Raw genomic sequence first — 20,138 nt, 5'->3', positions numbered from 1 at the left:
GGCTTATTGAGAAAGTAAGGAGGCATGGGATCCAAGGGGACATTGCTTTGTGGATCCAGAACTGGCTTGTCCACAGAAGGCAAAGAGTGGTTGTAGACAGGTCATATTCTACATGGAGGTTAGTCACCAGTGGTGTGTCTAAGAGATCTGTTCTGGGAGCTGTTCTCTTTGTGATTTTTATAAATGACCTGGATGAAGAAGTGAAGGGATACGTTAGTAAATTTGCTGATGACACAAAGATTGGAGGAGTTGCAGATATTGTGGAGGGCTGTTAGATGTTACAGTAGGACACTGATAGGTTGCAAAACTGGGCTGAGAAATGGCAGATGGAGTTCAACCCAGATAAGTGTGAGATGGTTCATTTTGGTAGGTCAAATATGATGACAGAATGTAGTATTAATGGTAAGACACTTGGCAGTGTGGAGGATCAGAGGGATCTTGGGGTCCGTGTCTATAGGACACTCAAAGCTGCTGTGCAGGTTGACTCTGTGATTAAGAAAGCATATGGTGCATTGGCCTTCATTAATCATGGAATTCAGTTTAGGAGCCGAGAGGTAATGTTGCAGCTATATTGGATCCTGGTCAGGCCCTACTTGGAGTACTGTGCTCAGTTCTGGTCACCTCACTATAGGAAGGACGTGGAAACCATAGAAAGGGTGCAGAGGAGATTTACAAGGATGTTGCCTGGATTCAGGAGAATGCTTTATGAGAATAGGATGAGCAAACTCGGTCTTTTCTCCTTGGAGTGACGGAGGATGAGAGGTGACCTGATAGAGGTGTATAAGATGAGAGGCATTGATCCTATGGATAGTCAGAGGCTTTTTCCCAGGGCTGAAATGGCTAGCATGAGATGGCACAGTTGTAAGGTGATTGGAAGTAGGTACAGAGGAGATGTCAGGAGTAAATTTTTTACGCAGTGAGTGGTAAGTGCGTGGAATGGGCTGCCGGTGACAATGGTGGAAGCAGATACAATAGGGTCTTTTAAGAGACTCCTGGACAAGTACATGGAGAACAGAAAAATAGAGGGCTATGGGTAATCCTAGGTAATTGCTAAGGTAAGGACATGTTTGGCACAGCTTTGTGGGCCAACGGGTCTATATCGTGCTGTAGATTTTTTATGTTTCTATAAGAATTCCTAAGAACCTGAAAGGTCTGAAGGCTGATAAGTTGCCTGGACCAGATGGTGTACACCCCAGGGTTCTGAAAGAGGTGGCTGAAGGGATTGTGGAGGCATAGTAGTGATCTTTCAAGAATCACTAGAAGACTGGAAAATTACAAATTTCACTCCACTCTTCAAGAAGGGAGAGAAGCAGAAGAAAGGAAATTATAGGCCAGGTAGTCATACCTCAGTGTTTGGGAAAATGTTGGAGTTGATTATTATGGATGAGGTCTCAGGGTACTTGGAGGTACATAGTCATCATGATTTCCTCAAGGGACAATCTTGCCTGACAAATCTGCTGGAATTCTTTGAAGAAATAACAAACAGGATAGTTAAAGGATAATTGTTTGATGTTGTGGATTTTCAGAAGGCTCTTGAGAAGGCTACTTAACAAGCTAGAAGCTCTTGGTATTACAGGAAAGATTCTAGCATGGATAAAGCAATGGCTGGTTGGCTGATAGCAAAGAGTGAGAATAAAGGAAGCCTTTTCTGACTGTATGCCAATGACTAGTGGTGTTCCACACGAGTCTGTGTTGGGAGCGATTCTTTTTACGTTATACATCAATGATTTGGATGATGGAATTAATGGCTTTGTAGCAAAGTTTGCAAATAATATGAAGATAAGGGGAGGAGCAGGTAGATTTGAGGAAGTAGAGAGACTAGAGAAAGACAAACAGATTAAGAGAATGGGTGGAGAAATGGAAGATAGCATACAATGTTGGGAAGTGTATGGTCCTGCACTTTGGCAGAAGAAATGAAATGGTTGACTATTTTCTAAGTGTAGAGAAATTACAAAAAAGTGAAGTGCAAAGGGCCTTGGGAGATCTTGTGCAGGATCCCCTAATGGTTAATTTGCAGGTTGAGTCTGTGATGAGGACGGAAAATGCAGTGTTAGCCTTCATTTCAAGTGGACTAGAATATAAAAAAGAAGGATATAATCAGACTGTCAGGAAGGACAGGTAGATGATAGGACAAAATTGCAGCCAGTAGGGTGAGTTTTGGTGAATGTGGGACGCAGAGTCAATAAGGGTACCAAGTACAGTACTCAAAGTGTTAAATCTCAATGCACAAAGAGTAAGAGATAAGGTGCATGATCTTCTTGCATGATTACAGATCGTCAGTGATGATGTTGTGGCCATCACTGAATTGAAGCTGAAGGATGGTTGTAGTCAGGAGCTGAATGTCCACTTTACATGTTGTATTGGAGCGATAGGAATGTAGTTTGAGGGGGTCACAAGGCTCTGTTGGTAAAGAATGGCATCAAATCAGTAGAAAGATTGTGATGTAGGATTGGAAAATGTTAAATCGTTGTGGTTTGATTTATGAAACTGTAAGGGTAAAAGAACCCTGATTTCAGTTATAAACAGACCTCCCAACAGTAGCTGGGATGTGGACCACAGATTACAACAGGAAATAGAAAGGGTATGTCAAAAGGGCAATGTTATGATAATCATGGGCAGTTTCAACATGCAGGTTGATTGGAGAAATTATGTTGGAAATGGATTTCAAGAGAGTGAGTTTGTTGAATGCCTATGAAATGCTTTTTTAGAGCAGTTGGTTGTTGAGCCTACTAGGGGATCATCTATACTAGATTGGGTGTTATGTAATGAACTGGAGGTGATTAGGGAGCTTAAGAAAAAAGAACTCTTAGGAGGCAGTGATCACAATATGTTTGAGCTCAATTTGAAATTTCATAGGGAGAAAGTAAAGCCAAAAGCAGTATTTCAGTGGATTAAAGGAATTAAAAGTGGAATGAGAGAAGAGCTGGCCAAAGTAAATTGGAAAGAGCTGCTGGCCGGGATGACTGCAGAGCAGCAACGGTGTGAGTTTACAGGAAAAAAACGAGGAAGGTGCAGGATGTGTGCATTCCAAAAATGAAGAAATACTCAAATGGCAAAATAGTACAACCATGTCTAACAAGGGAAATCAAAGCTAATGTAAAAACAAAAGAGAGGGCATACAACAAAGCAAACATTAGTGGGAAGACAGAGGATTGGGAAACTTAAAATGCTACAGACAGCAACTAAAAGAGTCATTAGGAGGGAAAAGATGCAATATGAAAGCAAGCTAGCAAACAATATTAAAGGTTTTACAAATATGTAAAAAATAGAAGGAAGATGTGGGTGGATATAGGACTACTAGAAAATGAGGCCAGAGAAATAACAATGGGTGACAAGAAGATGGCAGGTGAACTAAATGAGTATTTTGCATCAGTCTTCATTGTGGAAGAAAGTAACAGTGTACCAGATGTTGAAAGGAAGAGAAGTGAGCTCAGTTACTATTACAAGGCAGAAGGTGTTCAAAAAGCTGAAAGGCTTAAAGGTACATAAGTCACCCAGATCAAATGAACTGCATCCTATGGTTCTGAAAGTGGTAGCAGCAGATATTATGGAGGTATTAGTAATGATCTTTCAAAAATCATTGGATTCTGGTTGGGGCCAGAGGACTGGAAAATTGCAAAAGTTACTCCACTCTAAGAAAGAGGGAGGCAGCAGAAAGATAGTTGTAGACCAGTTAGCCTGACTTCAGTGGAAGATGTTGAAGTCAATTGTTAAGGATAAGATTATGGGGTACTTGGTGATGTAGGACAAGATAGGACAAAGCCAGCATGGTTTCCTTAATGGAAAATCTTGTCTGACAAACCTGTTGGAATTCATTGAGGAGATTACAAGTGAGGTAGCTAAAGGGGATGTTGTAGATGTTGTACATTTGGACTTTCAGAAGGCCTTTGACAAGGTGCCATACATGAGGCTGTTTAACTTAGTTAAGAGCTGATGGTATTACAGGAAAATTACTGGCATGGTTAGAGCATTGGCTGGTTGGTAGAAGGCAGTGAGTGGGAACAAAAGGATCCTTTTCTAGTTGGCTGCCAGTAACTAGTGGTGTCCTGCAGGGGTTGGTGTTGGGACTGCTTCTTTTTATGCTACATATCAATGATTTAAATGATGGAATACTTAGCTTTATTGCTAAGTTTGCAGATGATACAAAGATTGGTGGAGAGGCAGGTGGTGTTGAGGAAACAGGTAGGCTGCAGAAGGACTTATACAGAGTAGGACAATGGGCAAGGGAGTGGCAAATGAAATACAACATTGGAAAATGCATGGTCTTGCACTTCGGTAGTAAGAATAAATGTACAGACTATATTCTAAATGTGGACAAAATCCAAAAATCAGAAATGCAAAGGGACTTGGGAGTCCTTGTGCAGAACACCCTAAAGATTAACTTGCAAGTAGAGTCAGTGGTGAGGAAGGCAAATGCAATGTTAGCATTCATTTCAAGAGGTCTAGAATAAACGAGCAGGGATGTGATGCTGAGGCTTTATAAGGTGCTAATGAGGCCACACCTTGAGTATCGTGAGCAGTTTTGGGCTCCTCATCTAAGAAGAGATGTGCTGACATTGGAGAGGGTTCAGAGGAGGCTCACAAGGATGATTCTGGGAATGAAAGGTTTATCATACAAGGAATGTTTGATTGCTCAGGGTCTGTACTTGTCAGAATTTAGAAGGATGAGGGGGGAATCTCATTGAAAACTTTGGAATGTTGAAAGGCCTAGACAGAGTAGATTTGGAAAGGATGTTTCCCATGATGGGGGAGTGTAGGTTAAGAGGGCACAGCCTCAGTATAGAGGGGCATCCATTTAAAACAGAGATGTGGAGAAACTTCTTTGGCCAGAGGGTGATGAATTTGTGGAATTTATTACTGCAGGCTGCTGTGGAGGCCAGGTCATTGGGTGCATTTAAAGCAGAGCTTGATAGATTCTTGATTGGACTCAGGTTACGGGAAGAAGGCCAAGGAGTGGGGCTGAGGAGGAGGTGGGAAGGATCAGCCATGATTGGAAGGTGGAGCAGACCCAGTAGGCCAAATGGCCTAATTCTGATCCTACGTTTTGTGGTCTTATGCTATTTCTAATACTTAATAAAGCACTGCTGAGTCCTCCCTTGGAATACTGTGAGCAGCTTTGGGCATCGTATCTTAGAAAGGATGTGCTAAGCTGGAGAAGGTTCAAAGGAGGTTTACGAAAATGATTCCAGGATTGGAGGGATGTCTGATGAAGTGTTTGCTGGCTGTGGGCCTGTATTCACTAGGACTCAGAAGAATGAGGGCAACCTCATTGAAACCTATCGAATGGTGAAAGGCCTTGATAGAGTGGATACGGAGAGGATATTTCCTATGGTGGCTGAATCTAAAATGACAGTTATTGTCATTCAGGAACTGCACACCAGGTACCCAATCAATTTTAACAATATGTGTTATACAAATCATATTGTGGAGAAGTCTAAAACCAGAGGACGCAACCTCAGAATAGGGGGAGTCCTTTTAGAATGGAGTTGAGGAAGAATTTCGAGCCATAGAGTGGTGAATCTGTGGAATTGTTCGCAAAAGGTAGCTATGAAGGCCAAGTCTATATGTATATTTATGGGAGAGGTTGATAGGTTTTTGATTGGTCAGGCATGAAGGTGTACAGGGAGAAGGCAGGAGTTTAGGGCTGAGAGGAAAATTGGATCAGCTACGATGCAATGGCGGAGCAGACTCCATGTGCCAACTAGCCTAGTTCTGCTCCATATCTTATGGCCTCACTCTACACCCAAAAACCAGTGCCATTGAAGCTGGCACGGTAAAACAGCCAGTGCATCTGCTGTCTCCCAACTCAAATAACGAAGGTTCAATCCTAACCTCCGGTGCTGTCTGTGTGGATGCCCATGTGGTTGTATAGTTTTCTTCTAGGTTCTCTGGATTTCTATCATATTCTAAAGACATGTAAGTTACAGTAAGTTACCCCTTCTGTGCATGTGAATTGTAGAATCTGAGGAAAGTTGATAAGGAGAAAAAAATAGGTTAGTGTAATGTTAGTGTAAATGGGTGCTTGATAGTAGGCATAGACTATATAGACTGCTTCTATGCTGTATGACTCTAACTTCAATGTAATGAATTTCAGGGGCAAAGTACCATTACTGCTGCCATATACCTTCACTGTACTAGTTAAAGATGACCACACAGCCACCACACAGAAACTCTTCCTAATTCCAGATAGATTACTCTTCAGTGCACTCTTTGAGAAGAAGGGGTTGCTAACAGGTTGGTCTTTAGCTGCAGCAGTTATTCTATGTAAAAGTACCCATTGACTTATTGATCATGATTGCAGCAAAGGATAGATCCAATATTGAGTAGCATTTTCATTATAGAACAAGTCAAATATTGACCCAATTTACAGGAACACCCAGCTGTTGTTAATAGACAGGATTTTCCATCTAGCTGTGAAAAGTGGTGAACGTTTAGACTGCAGCCTGGATGGGAAGGCTTGACAAAGGGTCTCGGACTGAAACGTCAAACTGTTTATTCCGCTCTGCAGATGTTGCCTGACTTATTAAGTGACTCCAGCATTTTGAGTGTGCTATTCAAGATCATTGCCATCCTCAACAACTGTGAAGGCTATACATGTGATTGCTCAAAGAAAGGCTGAAGCACTTTTAACCAAGTTCCGTCTGAAATGTGAGTGGATGATCTGTTGTGGCTTTGGCCTGAGATCCTCCCTTCACAAAAGCCAGCCTTCAACAAAGCTGATTCATTCTATGTGAAATCAAGAAATGGCTGAGACACTGGACAGAGCAAAGAGTATTGGATAAGACACCAACTCAGATGTATTACAGAAGACTTGACTCCATATTTTGCTGTGTCACTGGTTAAGCTGCTACAGTGCCTGCCAATATGGAAAATTGCTTAGTTATGTTCTGTTCTGTAATAAAAGAACTGTGATTTTCCCCAGAATGTAAGTACATAATCAGTCATTTATCGTCATTGAATCTAGATCCTGGAATTCCCTCTCAAGAGCAGCAACTTAAGTAGGCAGCTCGCTTCTACTTTATTGGTGATGACTGGTGAATCAATAAATGCTTCTGAATATTCTGTTGTACCTCAGCTCCAAGGTCACAATGTGCTTTGGCCCATTAGTGTACTGAAAGCACTTTCTTTAGTTTGATAAGGGGAAACAGGCTGGTTATAATATGTATACTACATGTGAGGGCTGTAGTTGGAGGCAGGGAAAGTCCTGGAGAATTGGATTGGGGTATCGGAACCTTCAGGACTTTTCAATTCAGGGTCCATCACTCTGGGATCAGTGGTGTGCCCCTCCACTTAAGCTACGGAGCACAGGCTGGGGCATGAGGAGAACTGGGCTTTCTTCACTTTGAAATCAATTTGATCAATTTTTATCCCATTACAAACAGCTCCCTGCTGTTTGATTCCTGGCAAAAATTCTGTCATAGTAAATAGCTTCAACTGCAAGCATTTTGAGGGACCATTTTAAGGAATGATAGCTTTAGAAGTCATAAAGAGCAGTACAGCAGCACAGTTTCTACAGCTGCTGCTTCCCAGCTCCAAGAACCTTGGATATTGTCCATGTGGATTTTACAAGTGCTCCCTGTGGCTGGGTTTTCTCCAGGCGCTCCAGTTTCATACCACATCCCAAAGATGTGCAGATTGGTAGGTTAAAAGGGCTGTTAAAATTTTTCAAGCAACATTCTCCAGAGTTTACAAAAAAAAACACCCAGTGAGCTGCACTTCTGTGGGCAAAAATGCTGTTTTAATGAAGGAGGTCAGACGGGAATGGTTAGACCACTCTATTGTCTATCAGTGGTCACTCTATTAGACACAGGAGATATCTTATAAAGTGGCCACTGAATGTATAAAGTAACTTTCAAAATGAACCAGGAGAAAAGCAAATCACCTTCCTTGGGTCTTATTAAATGCTTTAAACTATGACCCATGACCGAAGTGAAGGCTCTTCTTTGTGAAGATCATAAATCAATGGATCAGTCTTCCCAATGTATCAAAGTGACATTTTCTACTTTGTCATCCACAGTACTGATTAAGACAAAGATCCTTTGTGTTGCATTCTGACTGATAGAGAACTATAAATTGCCTGAGTGGAAAAGCTAAGTTGTTATATTCATAGTTGACTGTATTTCAATGAATATACTGTGCTGGTGCCCTTTTCAATCTGTAATAATTATGCGATTGAGCAGTCTTTCATCATCTGCTCTTGGGTATCTAGATCACTAGACTTCAAATTGCAAAATTAAAATTAGGGTTGATGAAACTGAAACATTTACGCTGTATGAAGACATCTGTTTCATAATTTCTCTTATACAGTATAGTTCCTTTAAGATTCAGGACTTTCTTTTTTTTTTTTTTTTTTTTTTTTTTTTTTTTTTTTTTTTTTTTTTTTTTTTTTTTAAAATTATGGAACGCTTCACGAATTTGCGTGTCATCCTTGCGCAGGGGCCATGCTAATCTTCTCTGTATCGTTCCAATTTTAGTATATGTGCTGCCGAAGCGAGCACCAGGACTTTCTTAAGATGCTTTAAGGTATCTGGACAAGCAGGTGCCCACCTCTCAGCTGGTAACACTCACTCCCCTTAGTATCACACATTTGTAGAATGAAGTTGCATGGAGAGAGCCCACAAGCTGAAATTCCTTTTTGATTGAGCCATCCAATTAGTTCTACATCCCTGGTCTTCCATGTTACTCTGTTTCTCCTACTTCCTACTACTGTTTACTGTTTCTTTTCAGGCAATGCCCTGCATATCATTGATCAGCAACTTCTTCAGTACGTAAGTGTTTTCTACTACCAGCTTTACTTTCATCTGAAATCTGGTGTTCAGTGATCAGGGGGTTTCTTCAAAGTCAAGCACATTACTTTATACGACCTTGAGATTCGTCTTCTTACAGGCAGCCACAAAACAAAAAAAACCCCAGCTGAACCCATCAAAACAAAAATCGACCGTCAAACAGCCAGCATGCAGAGAGCAAAGAAAAAGCCATACTAGCATTCAGTGCCTCATGCCGAGGATTGAGGGCTGAAGATCAAATTGGAAGTGTGGAAGTCGAGTCCTGTTGATCGGAGCCCCAGGTCTGTCTGTCTCTGAGTCTGCTGGCTTAGTCGCAGGTCGAATGCCTGCATGATCACATCTAAATCTCTGCTGGTTGCAGGAGGCTGAAAAATATGAACTGCCTTTTGGTTAGAAGATAATGTATGCACATGGATGAGAAGGAGGAATGGGGCTGGTTTTCTTGTGGCTGTCTTGTGGCTTGTGTTGTTTTGTTTGGAGGATTGTGTGCATGCTATGTTGGCGCCAGAATGTGTATTGACACATGCAGGTTGCCCCAGTGCAACGTTGGATGCGTTGGTTGTTAACAGAAATGTTACATTTCACTGTATGTTTCAATGTACACTTGATAAATAACCTTTAATCTTGAATCATCTGCCATGGGAAAGTATCTCAGTACTCTTCTTTTCTTAACTACTTCTGCCCTGAGGAGATTAACAACACTTCCAAAATTCACTTATCCACTGCACTTTCCCCAAGATCTCTCCTGCGCACTTTCTAAGACCTCAATATCCTTCAAAAGAGTATATTCAGAATTGATCATAATATGCTAGTTCAGACTTAACCCTCTAGTGCAGCATAAGGTGTCGCATAACCTCCTTCTGCAAACTAATCCTCCATTAATAAAGCTAAGGTTTATGTGCAGTTTTACTTGCCCTAGTACCTTCAAGGCATTAACCACCAGGTCTCACCATTTCTGCAATTATATAAAGACAGCGTACTTACCCACTAATGGGTCTGCATCCATTCATAACAGAGCCGTTCTCTCTTGGTGGTCACTCATTAGCCTCCTATTGTTTTGGCTGCTAGCTTTAGATAGCAACCCACTTGTCCCTATAGGTTTGGTGTTGCAATTCCATGTTCTCCCTCTGTACTTCTGTTAACCTCATCAACACAGCACTGTGTTCCTTTCTCAACTAAATGCATCCAAACATTACTTGTAATTATAAGCTCTACTTCTGAACAACTGTCTGGGGAAAGAACTCTCTCCTGGTTCATAACATATTGGCAAGTCATTCCTTTACTTTGATAGCCTTTAGTTTTATCCTCCTACATAGCCTGATGCACTTTTTCCATGCCTACACTAACAACTCTATCATATTAAAAGACATAAATTATATATTATATACATAAAAGACATAAATTAGCAAGGTTGAAGATTTCCAAGATGGTGGCGTGACGCAGCTTGCAGCGGCCACTCCGGAGCTGATTATCTGTTATTTGTGAAGTGGGGTGCTGTACGCAATCATAATCGATTGAAAATGGATGTGGGAGCACGGAGGAACTTCGGGAAATCTCCAGGAAGACCTTCTTCATTGCTACTGCTGCTGTGAGGTCCAGGACTCTGCTGGGAAGAACAGGCCCCCGGTCCTCGGGGTCGCGTTGCCGATAGCCATTGGCAGGGCCATCTTAATATGCTCGGCAGAGGATGGTGCTCTGAGAGGCTGTGCCGGAGGGGTTGGTCGTCGGCTCGGAGGTTCGATGGACTCAGAGTCCGCTGCGGTCAGGTCGCTTTCGGTGTGTGCTGTGTCTGCGAGGCTGGTTTTGATGGAGTTTTCATAGTGTGCTGTGTCTGTGAGGCTGAGTCGGGCAGTGCCGTGGAAGTCCATAGCGGGGGTATTCCCTTCTGCTGCCGGCGAGGGATGGCAAGTCTGTCGGGACCTTGGGGACTTGTGGAAACTGTGTGGTGATTTCTTTTGAACTTATAACATCTTTAACATCTTTGGACTATTTTTACTGTGCCCATGGTCTGTTTTTTATCAATTGTGCTATTGTTTGCACTATTGTAACTATATGTTGTAACTATGTGGTTTTGTGCAGGTCTTGTAGCTTTAGTTTTTGGTCTTGTTTGTCTGGTGGATTTGGGGCTCCTTTCCAGGGAACGTGCTAAGATGGTAGCATGATATTAATACGCAGCAGCCTCTTCGGACTCTGGATTGTGGATTGCCAAACATTATGTGGATTTTCTGGTGTAGTCTGTTTTGTCATATGCTTTTGTGATATCATTCTGGAGGAAAGTTGTCTCATTTTTTAACTGCATTGCATTTGTGGTTTCTAAATGACAATAAACTGAATCTGAACCTATATATATATATATAGTGAAAGACTGTTGAACTCAGAGACATAGAAGGATCTTAATGTTCTCGTGCATAATTCACAGAAAGCTAGCACATTGCAAGAGCAAGTAATTAGGAGAAACAACAGAATATAATTGTTTATTACCTGAAGAATTATATGCTGAAATAGAGAGGTTATGTTTCAGTAACAAAGGGCTTTGGTGAGATCTTTCCTGGAATACTGTGTTGAGTTTTGGTTCCCTTATTTAAGGAAAATGTTAACGTATTGGGAGTATGAGATCAGGTATGCAGGACTAAAACTGGACCGGGCAAGCTCAAAGTTCAAAGTAAATTTATCGAAGCGTGTCTATGTCACCAAGAATTAGCCTGGGATTCATTTTCTTGCAAGTATTCACAGTAAAACAAAGTAATATGATATAGTCAGTGAAAAACTATAAACAAAGACTGACAAGCAACCAATATGCAGAAGGAAACTGTGCAAATACAAAAGAAAAAAATCTAATAATGTATATATATATATATATATATATATATATATATTTATTGAGAGGATGAGCTGTAGAGTCCTTGGAAGTAGCCTGGCATATCAGGCTTGAAGAGTCTACACTGTGCAGGGTCCTGATAGTTGAAAACCAACAACTGTTCCTGAATTTGGTGGTGTGAGACCTAAGGGTCCTGTATTCCCTTTCCAATGGTAGCAGTGAGCAGAGAGCATGGCCTGGATGATGGGATCCTTGATGCTGTTGTAACTCTTGTTTCGCCTAGTGGCTGGGTGATAGCCCCCATCTCAGCCAAACTTAAGAAATCTCGTTTGGGTGGATGCTGCGCGATGTGCCCCTGTTACAAATCAATACCCCCAAATAACAAACAGTACACAATATGCAATTAAATGATTAAGCTTTGTAATTTGTACTTTGACTATTTGGTTAGTAAAGAAAACAAAGAAAAAGGTCCCAATTTTATGGAACAGTCTATTGCACAATGTTGGAGCTCACAGATAAGCCAATTGTCCACACTCCTCCGATCATTACTGCCCTTCAGACCCTCACTCCAAGTCCACCCCATCCGGCAGTCTACCAACTCTCTTCATTCAGGTCTTCTCTCCTCATCTCTCCCTGGCAAAAGACCGCAAATATCTCTCTTCCAGACTCACAAGAAAGAACAACAGCATTCCAAACCCTGTTATCTCTAGTCATAACTCAAACATTGCTGCTACAGAGAAACCATTATATTATCAGTGAAACCCTACAGCATGTTGTACTGTCTTATGAAGAAAGGTTGGACAAGCAATGCTTGTATCTGCCCAAGTATAGAAGAGTGAGAAGCAACTTGACTGAAGCACAGTATATAATATCCTGAGTAATCTTGACAGGGTCCATGTGGAGGGGATGCCTCCACGTGGGGAGAATAATGAGCCACAAGTGGAAAATGGAAATGAGGAAATATTTTTCTCTTATAGATTTTGAGTCTTGGAAGCTCTCTTTTGTAAGGGATGGTGGTAAAATTATATTTGAATTATTTTAAGGCAGATGTAGATAAATACTTGATAAGGCAACAGGGAAAAATATTGTGGGCAAACTGGAAAGTGGAGTTGGCATATCAGGCTTGATATTAAATAGTGGAACAAATTTGAGGGACTAACTGTCCTACTCTTGCTCCTGGTTCACACATTTGTTCAAAAAAGTCACCAACTGGTTGCCTCTCACAAGCTTTCAGTCTTGATGTGGATCTTAACTAGAAATATTAATCATCTCTTTGCCTCCACAGATGCTGCTTGACGCATTGAATCCTTCCAGCAGTCTATTTTCTGCTCTCAGTCTTTCTCTAGCAATATTCCCTGAGAGGAATAATCTTTCAGTTCTTAAATAATACAGCCAAATCATTTGTTTTATGATGTAAAATTCAAGATAACATCACGGTCTCACCTTCCAGCTGTTTTAATTTCTGACTGGTTGCATCACAGGCTGGTATAGACACTCCAATGCATAGGATCTCAAGAGCCTACAGAGGGTGGAAGACTCAGTCAGCTCCATCAAGGGCACAACCCTCCCCACTATTGAAGGCATCTTCAAGAATCGATGCTTCAAGAAGTTTACATCCATCGCCAAGGATGCACACCTCCAGGATCTCCCTTCTTATTGTTACTTACATCGGAGAGGAAGTACAGGGACCTGAAGGTCCACAGACTGTGATTCTTCCCCTTTGGAATCAGATTTCTGAATGGTCCATGAATCCATAAAAACTACCTCGATATTCTTGTGTCTGTACCTTTTATTATTTTTGCAATTTATAGTAATTTTATGTCTTTGTACTGTACTTCTGCCACAAAACAGCAACTTTAATGTCAGATGTTAATGATGCTAAACTTGATTATAATTTCCTTCATAGTCAACTGGAAAATGATGGTATTTATGCCAGAGACATGCAATTGCCAGTCCCTTTTTTATGGCCCTCCATTTTGAAAGTAGGAGTTATCTGAAGTAAATGCACAATAAGTGATGATATTGACTGTCAGTGCAGTTACTGAACATACTGACTTATGGTTGATGGGGTAGGCACAATGCATTCTTCATTGCTGCTGGTGTAAAATAATAATTTAGAAGTAACCTATGTAGAAAGAAATTCCCCTAAGCATAGCTAAAAGTGTCACTTGAAATATGAGGAGGGTGACACAGCTTCTGACTCACAATGAATCACTAACCGAAGGGCAAAGAAAGCACAGAACAAAAGAAAAATTGAGAAGACATCACTTCCACAGAGTTTGCTATGGGTTTAGGCAGCTGAGAATGTCAGCTAAGCTACTGCAATTGATGAATGTCAGAGCCACATCAAATAAATGGGACAATCAAGGAATCTCATCTTTCACCGAATCATTCGGGTGTAGATTTAATACTGCACGCCATGCACTGCTTTACTGTAAAGAGCTATGGTATGCAAACTCCTTTCAAGTGGATGAAATGCTGACTCAATGTAAGCGCAAAAGCTCAACTGTAATTACTTACCCAACACTAAGCAGCTGTGAAGCATGGAGTTTTATTGGAAATAAGTTCAGATTTATATCTAGATTTTCGGTAGGGCTCAGGCACGTGAAGGAGCAGGTGATCATTTCACCACTTGTGTCTCTGAGCCCATCTGTTTAGTTTATGGTTGATTAGTGGCTCTGTAGCATAGTGGTTAGCACAATGCGTTACAGTACTGGTGATACGGGTTCAATTCCTGACACTCTCTGAAGGGAGTTTGTATGTGACTGTGCGGGTTTCCTCCAGAGTGCTGTGGTTGATTCCCACAGTCCAAAAGACCTACCAGTTATTAGGTTTATTGGTCATTGTAAATTGTCCTGCGATTGGGCTAGGGTCAAATCAGGGGATGCTGGCTGATGCGGCTTGAAGGGCCAGAAAGGCCTATTTTGTGCTGTGTCTCAATATTTTTTCATGTACCCCGTGACCGGGTTAAAGAACCAGCAGAAATGGAAAACACATTGGAGTCTGGTATTGCTATAAACTAATAGTGTTTATTAGTAACTAAGCAATACAGTACTATAAATGCAAATATATCAAACAGGTTAGCAATGATATATATATGTGTGTGTGTGTGGAAATAGGAACAAAACTAGGCTCTTTCAAACCTAGGGGTGAATGGATATAGTCTTACGATGATGGAGGGTTCAGTTCAATTCGAGGAAATTAGTTGAGTAACATTGGAGGGAGAGAGCGAGAGGTAAGAAGTGATGCCATCGACCTTCCCGTTGTCTTTCAAAGTCCTGTTGTAGTCACCGACTTTGACCATAGCACATATGATCTCTCTCTCCCTCTCTCGCTCCCTCCCTTAACTACCTCAAACTGAACAGAACTCTCTTCATCGTAAGACTGTACCCATTTACCCCAGGTTTGAAAGATCCTAGTTTTGTTCCTATTTCTATATATATATCTCATGCTAACCTGTTTGATATATTTGCATTTTTATTACTGTATTGCTTAGTTATAATAAACACTATTAGTTTATAGCAATACCAGACTCCAATGTGTTTTCCATTTCTGCTGGTTCTTTAACCCAGTCATGGGGTACGTGACAAAATTGGGGCCTACGTCCGGGATATGAACATAATTTGTTTAGGGGCTTGTTTGAATTGATTGGGGAAATTCCTTGTTTGATTTGGTTGTGTGGAAAAGCAGCAGAAATGGATAATAAGTTTATGGCAGATCCAACCTCTGAGGCATTAGAGGACGCCAGAAAAGGGTAGCTGTTGAGTATTGCAAAAAAGTTGAAACTTACGCGGGTGAAATCGACAATGAGGATGTCACAGATGCAGAGGGTCATAGCCGAGTATTTTGTATCTGAGGGAGTGTTTAAAGTAGAGGAGTTGGAGTTGTTTCCTGAAAGTAAACCTAACGGGTTTGAGACCCAGTTTCAGATGGAAAGATTAAGGAGCGAGGCTGAGAAGCGAAGAGCACAACAGCACGAGTTTGAGTTACGAGTAAAAAAGCTGGAGGCTGAGGAAGCAGAACGGCAGAGAGCAGAAGCAGCAAGTGACCTCGGAGAAAGATAAACAATCAGTAGAGGAACCATAACATCATTTTTTCGAGCAATTTTTCTCTCTCTCTCTCTGTCTCTCTCTCATTGCGCTGGATGCCTCCCTCTCTTCTCTTAATAGCAGCACAGTTCATAGGGTCTCTTCTGGACCCCTTTTCCAAACTAGAGTAACCCCTACAAGATAAATAAATAAAAGCAACATAACTCCATTGAATCTTGTCTCTTCACATCTCTTGTTAACCTTTCTCACCCAAGTCAGAAGGTTGAAGATCAGAGAGTGCTGGGGTTTGTAGGGTCAACACATGTACCTAGGCCAACCTCATAGTGCCAGGGTGCTTTAGGATCCATTATAGATCAACAAGTGTCAGGTTTGGAACAACAGGCTGTGTGTCAATCCCTATCTGGATCAATGGGCTCTTGCAGGTATGGGTTTCAAGATCTGTGCCCGGAAATTGTGGCAGGTAATTTGTTTGCAAGAAAAGTTCCTTGCAAACAAAAATAAGATATTGTCATGCAAATCACAACTCCTCCAATCAGCTCCTTTATGATTTTATCAGGGTAGACAAATTATACTGAAGGGCCTGTTTCTGTGCTGTATAACTCTATGATGTGAGGACCTAACAGAAACTTAGTGGTGGCCAGCATCTGAGATGTTGATTCCCAAGCCATGTCCAACCTACTTGCGAAGACTCAGGCTTCCAATGTCCTACAAAGCCTGCTTTCGCCTGTTTGAGATGGTGTTGGCTGGCAGCAAACAAAACTACTGACTACTTTATCAATCACACTTCTTTCTGGAAAATGATCATTGCAATCAATAGCCTGTAACTCCCCTTTCAGAGCTGAGCTTCTGAACAGCCCATAAGACCTGGCATTTTTGCAGTGTGAACTGAAGTCTTGAAGGTGCAGGACAGTTGCCGTATGGCCAAATCAAGGCAGCGTAGCCCGGGCCTGAGTGGGGAACATGTCGATGTTTGGCCATTACTGGATCAGACTTGGAGCCAATTTGAAGCATCAGAACAGAGGTATCAGAGACTAAGCCCAAGAGTGAGGAAAAGTCATGGTGTTGGGGGCCAGAGGAGAGGGATGGACTAGTGCTCAGCTCGCTGCTCACTGTTTACTCATTTCTGAGCTGAACTGAGGCTGTGGCCTGCAACTAAAGGGTTCCTGGATTGGCTGTGACTGGCTTCATAGCTGTGGACACACTTCCATGAACTTCAGTTCTGAATGTTATTTGCTTACTTCTATTGTTCGCACAATTTGTCTTCTTTTTTTTAAAATGGCTTCCATTGTTTTTATTTATTTTGTGGCTGCCTGTGAGGAGACAAATCTTAAGGTTGCAAATAGTGTAGTGCACATACTTTGATAATAAATGTACTTTGAACTATTTATGAAGTGAAGGGGATTTGAGCCAGTCTGTGCACAGAAAGGTCTCAGTGATGTCCTAGCCCTTGCAAGGAATTTGATGCCAAAAGATCCCTTTTCATTTGTTTATTTACTGGATCTTCATAAGGGCATTTACACACTGCGCACTCATGGTACAGACTTCTCCTCTTCACCCCTATGTGACTCTCAATGGACACAACCCCCTAAGCATTCAGCACCAATCATCTAAATCAAATGATGTTTTCCCTCTTCATTACCTGCTTTGATCTGCTCACCATCCTTCAATATACCTTCTGCCCCTCAGTACACTGATCACCTCTGGCCTCTGTCTTACACCTCACCCGTTCCTCTTTATACGTAAAATATTGACATTCCTTCTCCCAACAGATGTCACTCAAACTTATGAATTCCAAGAACTATCCATCCCCTGACCCACCACTCCTGATCATCAGCAGGCCACCATCACTGACAACATCACCGTCTTCAGATCATGAACCTTCCTCTCTCCATTTCTGCATCTTTCTCCTTCACCTTCTCCAGATCCTCACTGACTCAAAGATTCTCAAAGTCAAAAGCTGTTAAGAATTGAAAATATTATTAAAAGAAATGTTAAAATTGCTAAAAATTCAACTTCATGGCTATGTATTTCCATGAAAATCAACTGGCTTTTTCTAATAGGGAAAGTTTACCAGCATAAAGGCTTAAAAAATCTGAGATGGAATTCCTCTCTCCATGAATCGTGCTCCAGAACACATTTGTCTCAAGATCAGTCTTCAGCAGAAGTTTGGGACTTCTGCCTTCAAATGGGAAAATCTCTACCCAGTTACGCAGATAAAATCCGAACATCCCCTCCAAAACTGCTAGCTTTTAATCAGAAAATCTGGGCATTGTCTTTATTAAGTCTAGATTTTCCTTGTCCCAATCAACAAATTACCTTCCTCTAACAACAACTAAGGAGCTTGTCATTCAGTTCTTGGTCTTTTGCTGACTCTGATACTAAATTCATTTGCATAACAATGACTGCACTTCAAAAGAATTCAGGACATGTACAGTGATTTGTGACTGAAAGACTTGAACTTTGGGCTTTATTTAATGGTTCTTTGAGTGTTTTTGTACACGAGAATAACAAATACAATCTATTTAATTATTCAGGTCCAATAGTAAGTCAAAATATTCATTAGCAAGTATTGACCCATTCCTGCTGCTAATTTACATAGCTGTATTTTTGAAATATGCATTGCTATCAAATTAAGACAAGTAAATTGAACTGAAGTTCATTGTATTTACCCATAAGACGAAAAGACATAGGAGCAGAATTAGACTATTTGGCCCATCACGTCTCCCCTGCAAATTAAGCACACAAATTCTATCTGCCAAAAAGGAAGATTTACTTCCTTTCTTGAGTTGAAGATGAAAGAGTGTATTCTACACTGGGTGAGGGTCATAACAAATATACATATCATTGTTCAGTTTATGGAGTTGTTACTCTGTCACCCTGCAACCTGAAGTGCCCCAGTTCCTGAATTACACTTTAATCTGAAGCCATTTTCACACTAGAATTTCTTGGACTGTGGGCTTTGAACAAACACACTACAACTGTGAGATGGAGTTGTGACAAATACATATCTTCTGAACTATACTCGCAGATAATGTATGAAGCCCATCTACCTGTATGTGAACAGTGAAGTCTCTGAAACTGCAATGGCATAAACAAATAGATATTTTGCTATATGATGTTGCTTGTGAGATAAATATTGCTTAGAGTGTGAGGGAAAACTGTATTGCTTTCCTTTGCAATAATCCTAAAGAATTTGTTAATGTGAATGAGGCAGTGACTTGGCTTCTTTGTTTCTTAGAAAACTATAATCCTCCTCTATAAAGTGCTCTGGACTTTAAAGTCACTCTTGGCATCCAAAGCATCATTTCCCACATTATCTTTGGGTTCTGATTGTAGATTGATTTTCTGAGGTCTCCATGCTTTCTACATGTCTGGGAAATTCAAGCATTTTCATGCTAAAGATTCTGATATATTTGTCCCCATTGTGTACTTCAAGGAAAATGGATTCTGGTCTCTGCATTCCTTCCTCTACCAGGACTATTCTAAGGCAGGCAATCTTTATCATTGCCTTACTTGTGGCATCCTGGAATAAGATTGGACACTTTTCTGATGTAAAGAATTACACACTCATGTGACAAATATAAAACACTGCTCTCAACGCTAGCACATTTCTCAGTTAATTTTCAGGAGAATGGATCATAATAAATGTGACTGATTGCACTCCAAACCACCACACGTTCAACCCATGCATCTGAGCTTTGTGCCAGGTTCCAATGAATGCACTGTGAAATACAGGAGTTAGGGCCAAAACCAAGTCCAATCTGTCAATGAAGCATACTGTCTGCTAGGGGATCCTGACAGGATGGATAAGGAAAGGATGTTTTCTCCTGTGGGAGAATCTAGAATAGAGGACCACTGCTTCAAATTGAGGATGACCAGAGAGAGATAAGAGGATATTTTTCTCTCTGGGTGCTACTTTCTTAAAAGACAGTGAAAGCCCAGATGAAGGTTCTCACCCATAAATACCAAGCTGTCAATTTCCATCCACAGATGCTGCCTAACCTGCTGAATTCATTCAGTAAGTTATAGTTTGCTATAGATTCCAGGATCTGTAGGTTTGCTAGAGCTATTGGGGATGGTTTAAATTAGGTTTGCAGGGGGTTGGGAACCAAAATTATAGGGCAGAGGATGAGGCAGCTGGTTGAGAGGTAGATGCAACATGTAGAGAGACTGTGGGGAAGGATGGATGGGGTAAGGTATAAATTAGTCGTTTGGATGGGTCGAAATGTGTTGACTTTAATGCAAGAAGTATCAGAAACAAAAGAGACAAACTTAAAAGCATGAATCAGTACATGGGAATTATGTTTTAGAAGGGATAGGGAGGGAGGTAAAAAAAGGTGTGGTAGAGTCATTGCTAATCAGGGATGGTATAAAAGCTACAGAAAGGGAGGACATCGTGGAGTGATTGTCTACTGACTCAAATCAGGAGTGAATTCAGAAACAGGAAGGGAACATCACTCATTTCACAGTATTCTATAGAAAACC

The 20,138-nt window shown here is 41.2% G+C and overlaps 1 non-coding gene across 1 annotated transcript; it reads right to left on the bottom strand.

Moving 5' to 3' along the window:
* Positions 1-8,391: 8,391 nt before the first annotated feature.
* On the bottom strand, positions 8,392-8,498 carry LOC140742160 (U6 spliceosomal RNA). The gene has a single exon (XR_012102236.1). It is a non-coding gene; the product is annotated as a U6 spliceosomal RNA (small nuclear RNA).
* Positions 8,499-20,138: the final 11,640 nt, after the last annotated feature.

The sequence above is a fragment of the Hemitrygon akajei genome, chromosome 19, assembly GCF_048418815.1.
Source record: "Hemitrygon akajei chromosome 19, sHemAka1.3, whole genome shotgun sequence".
Lineage (NCBI taxonomy): Eukaryota > Metazoa > Chordata > Chondrichthyes > Myliobatiformes > Dasyatidae > Hemitrygon > Hemitrygon akajei.
Note: the sequence above shows the minus strand (reverse complement) of the source record. Positions and strands in the feature narration are given on the sequence as shown.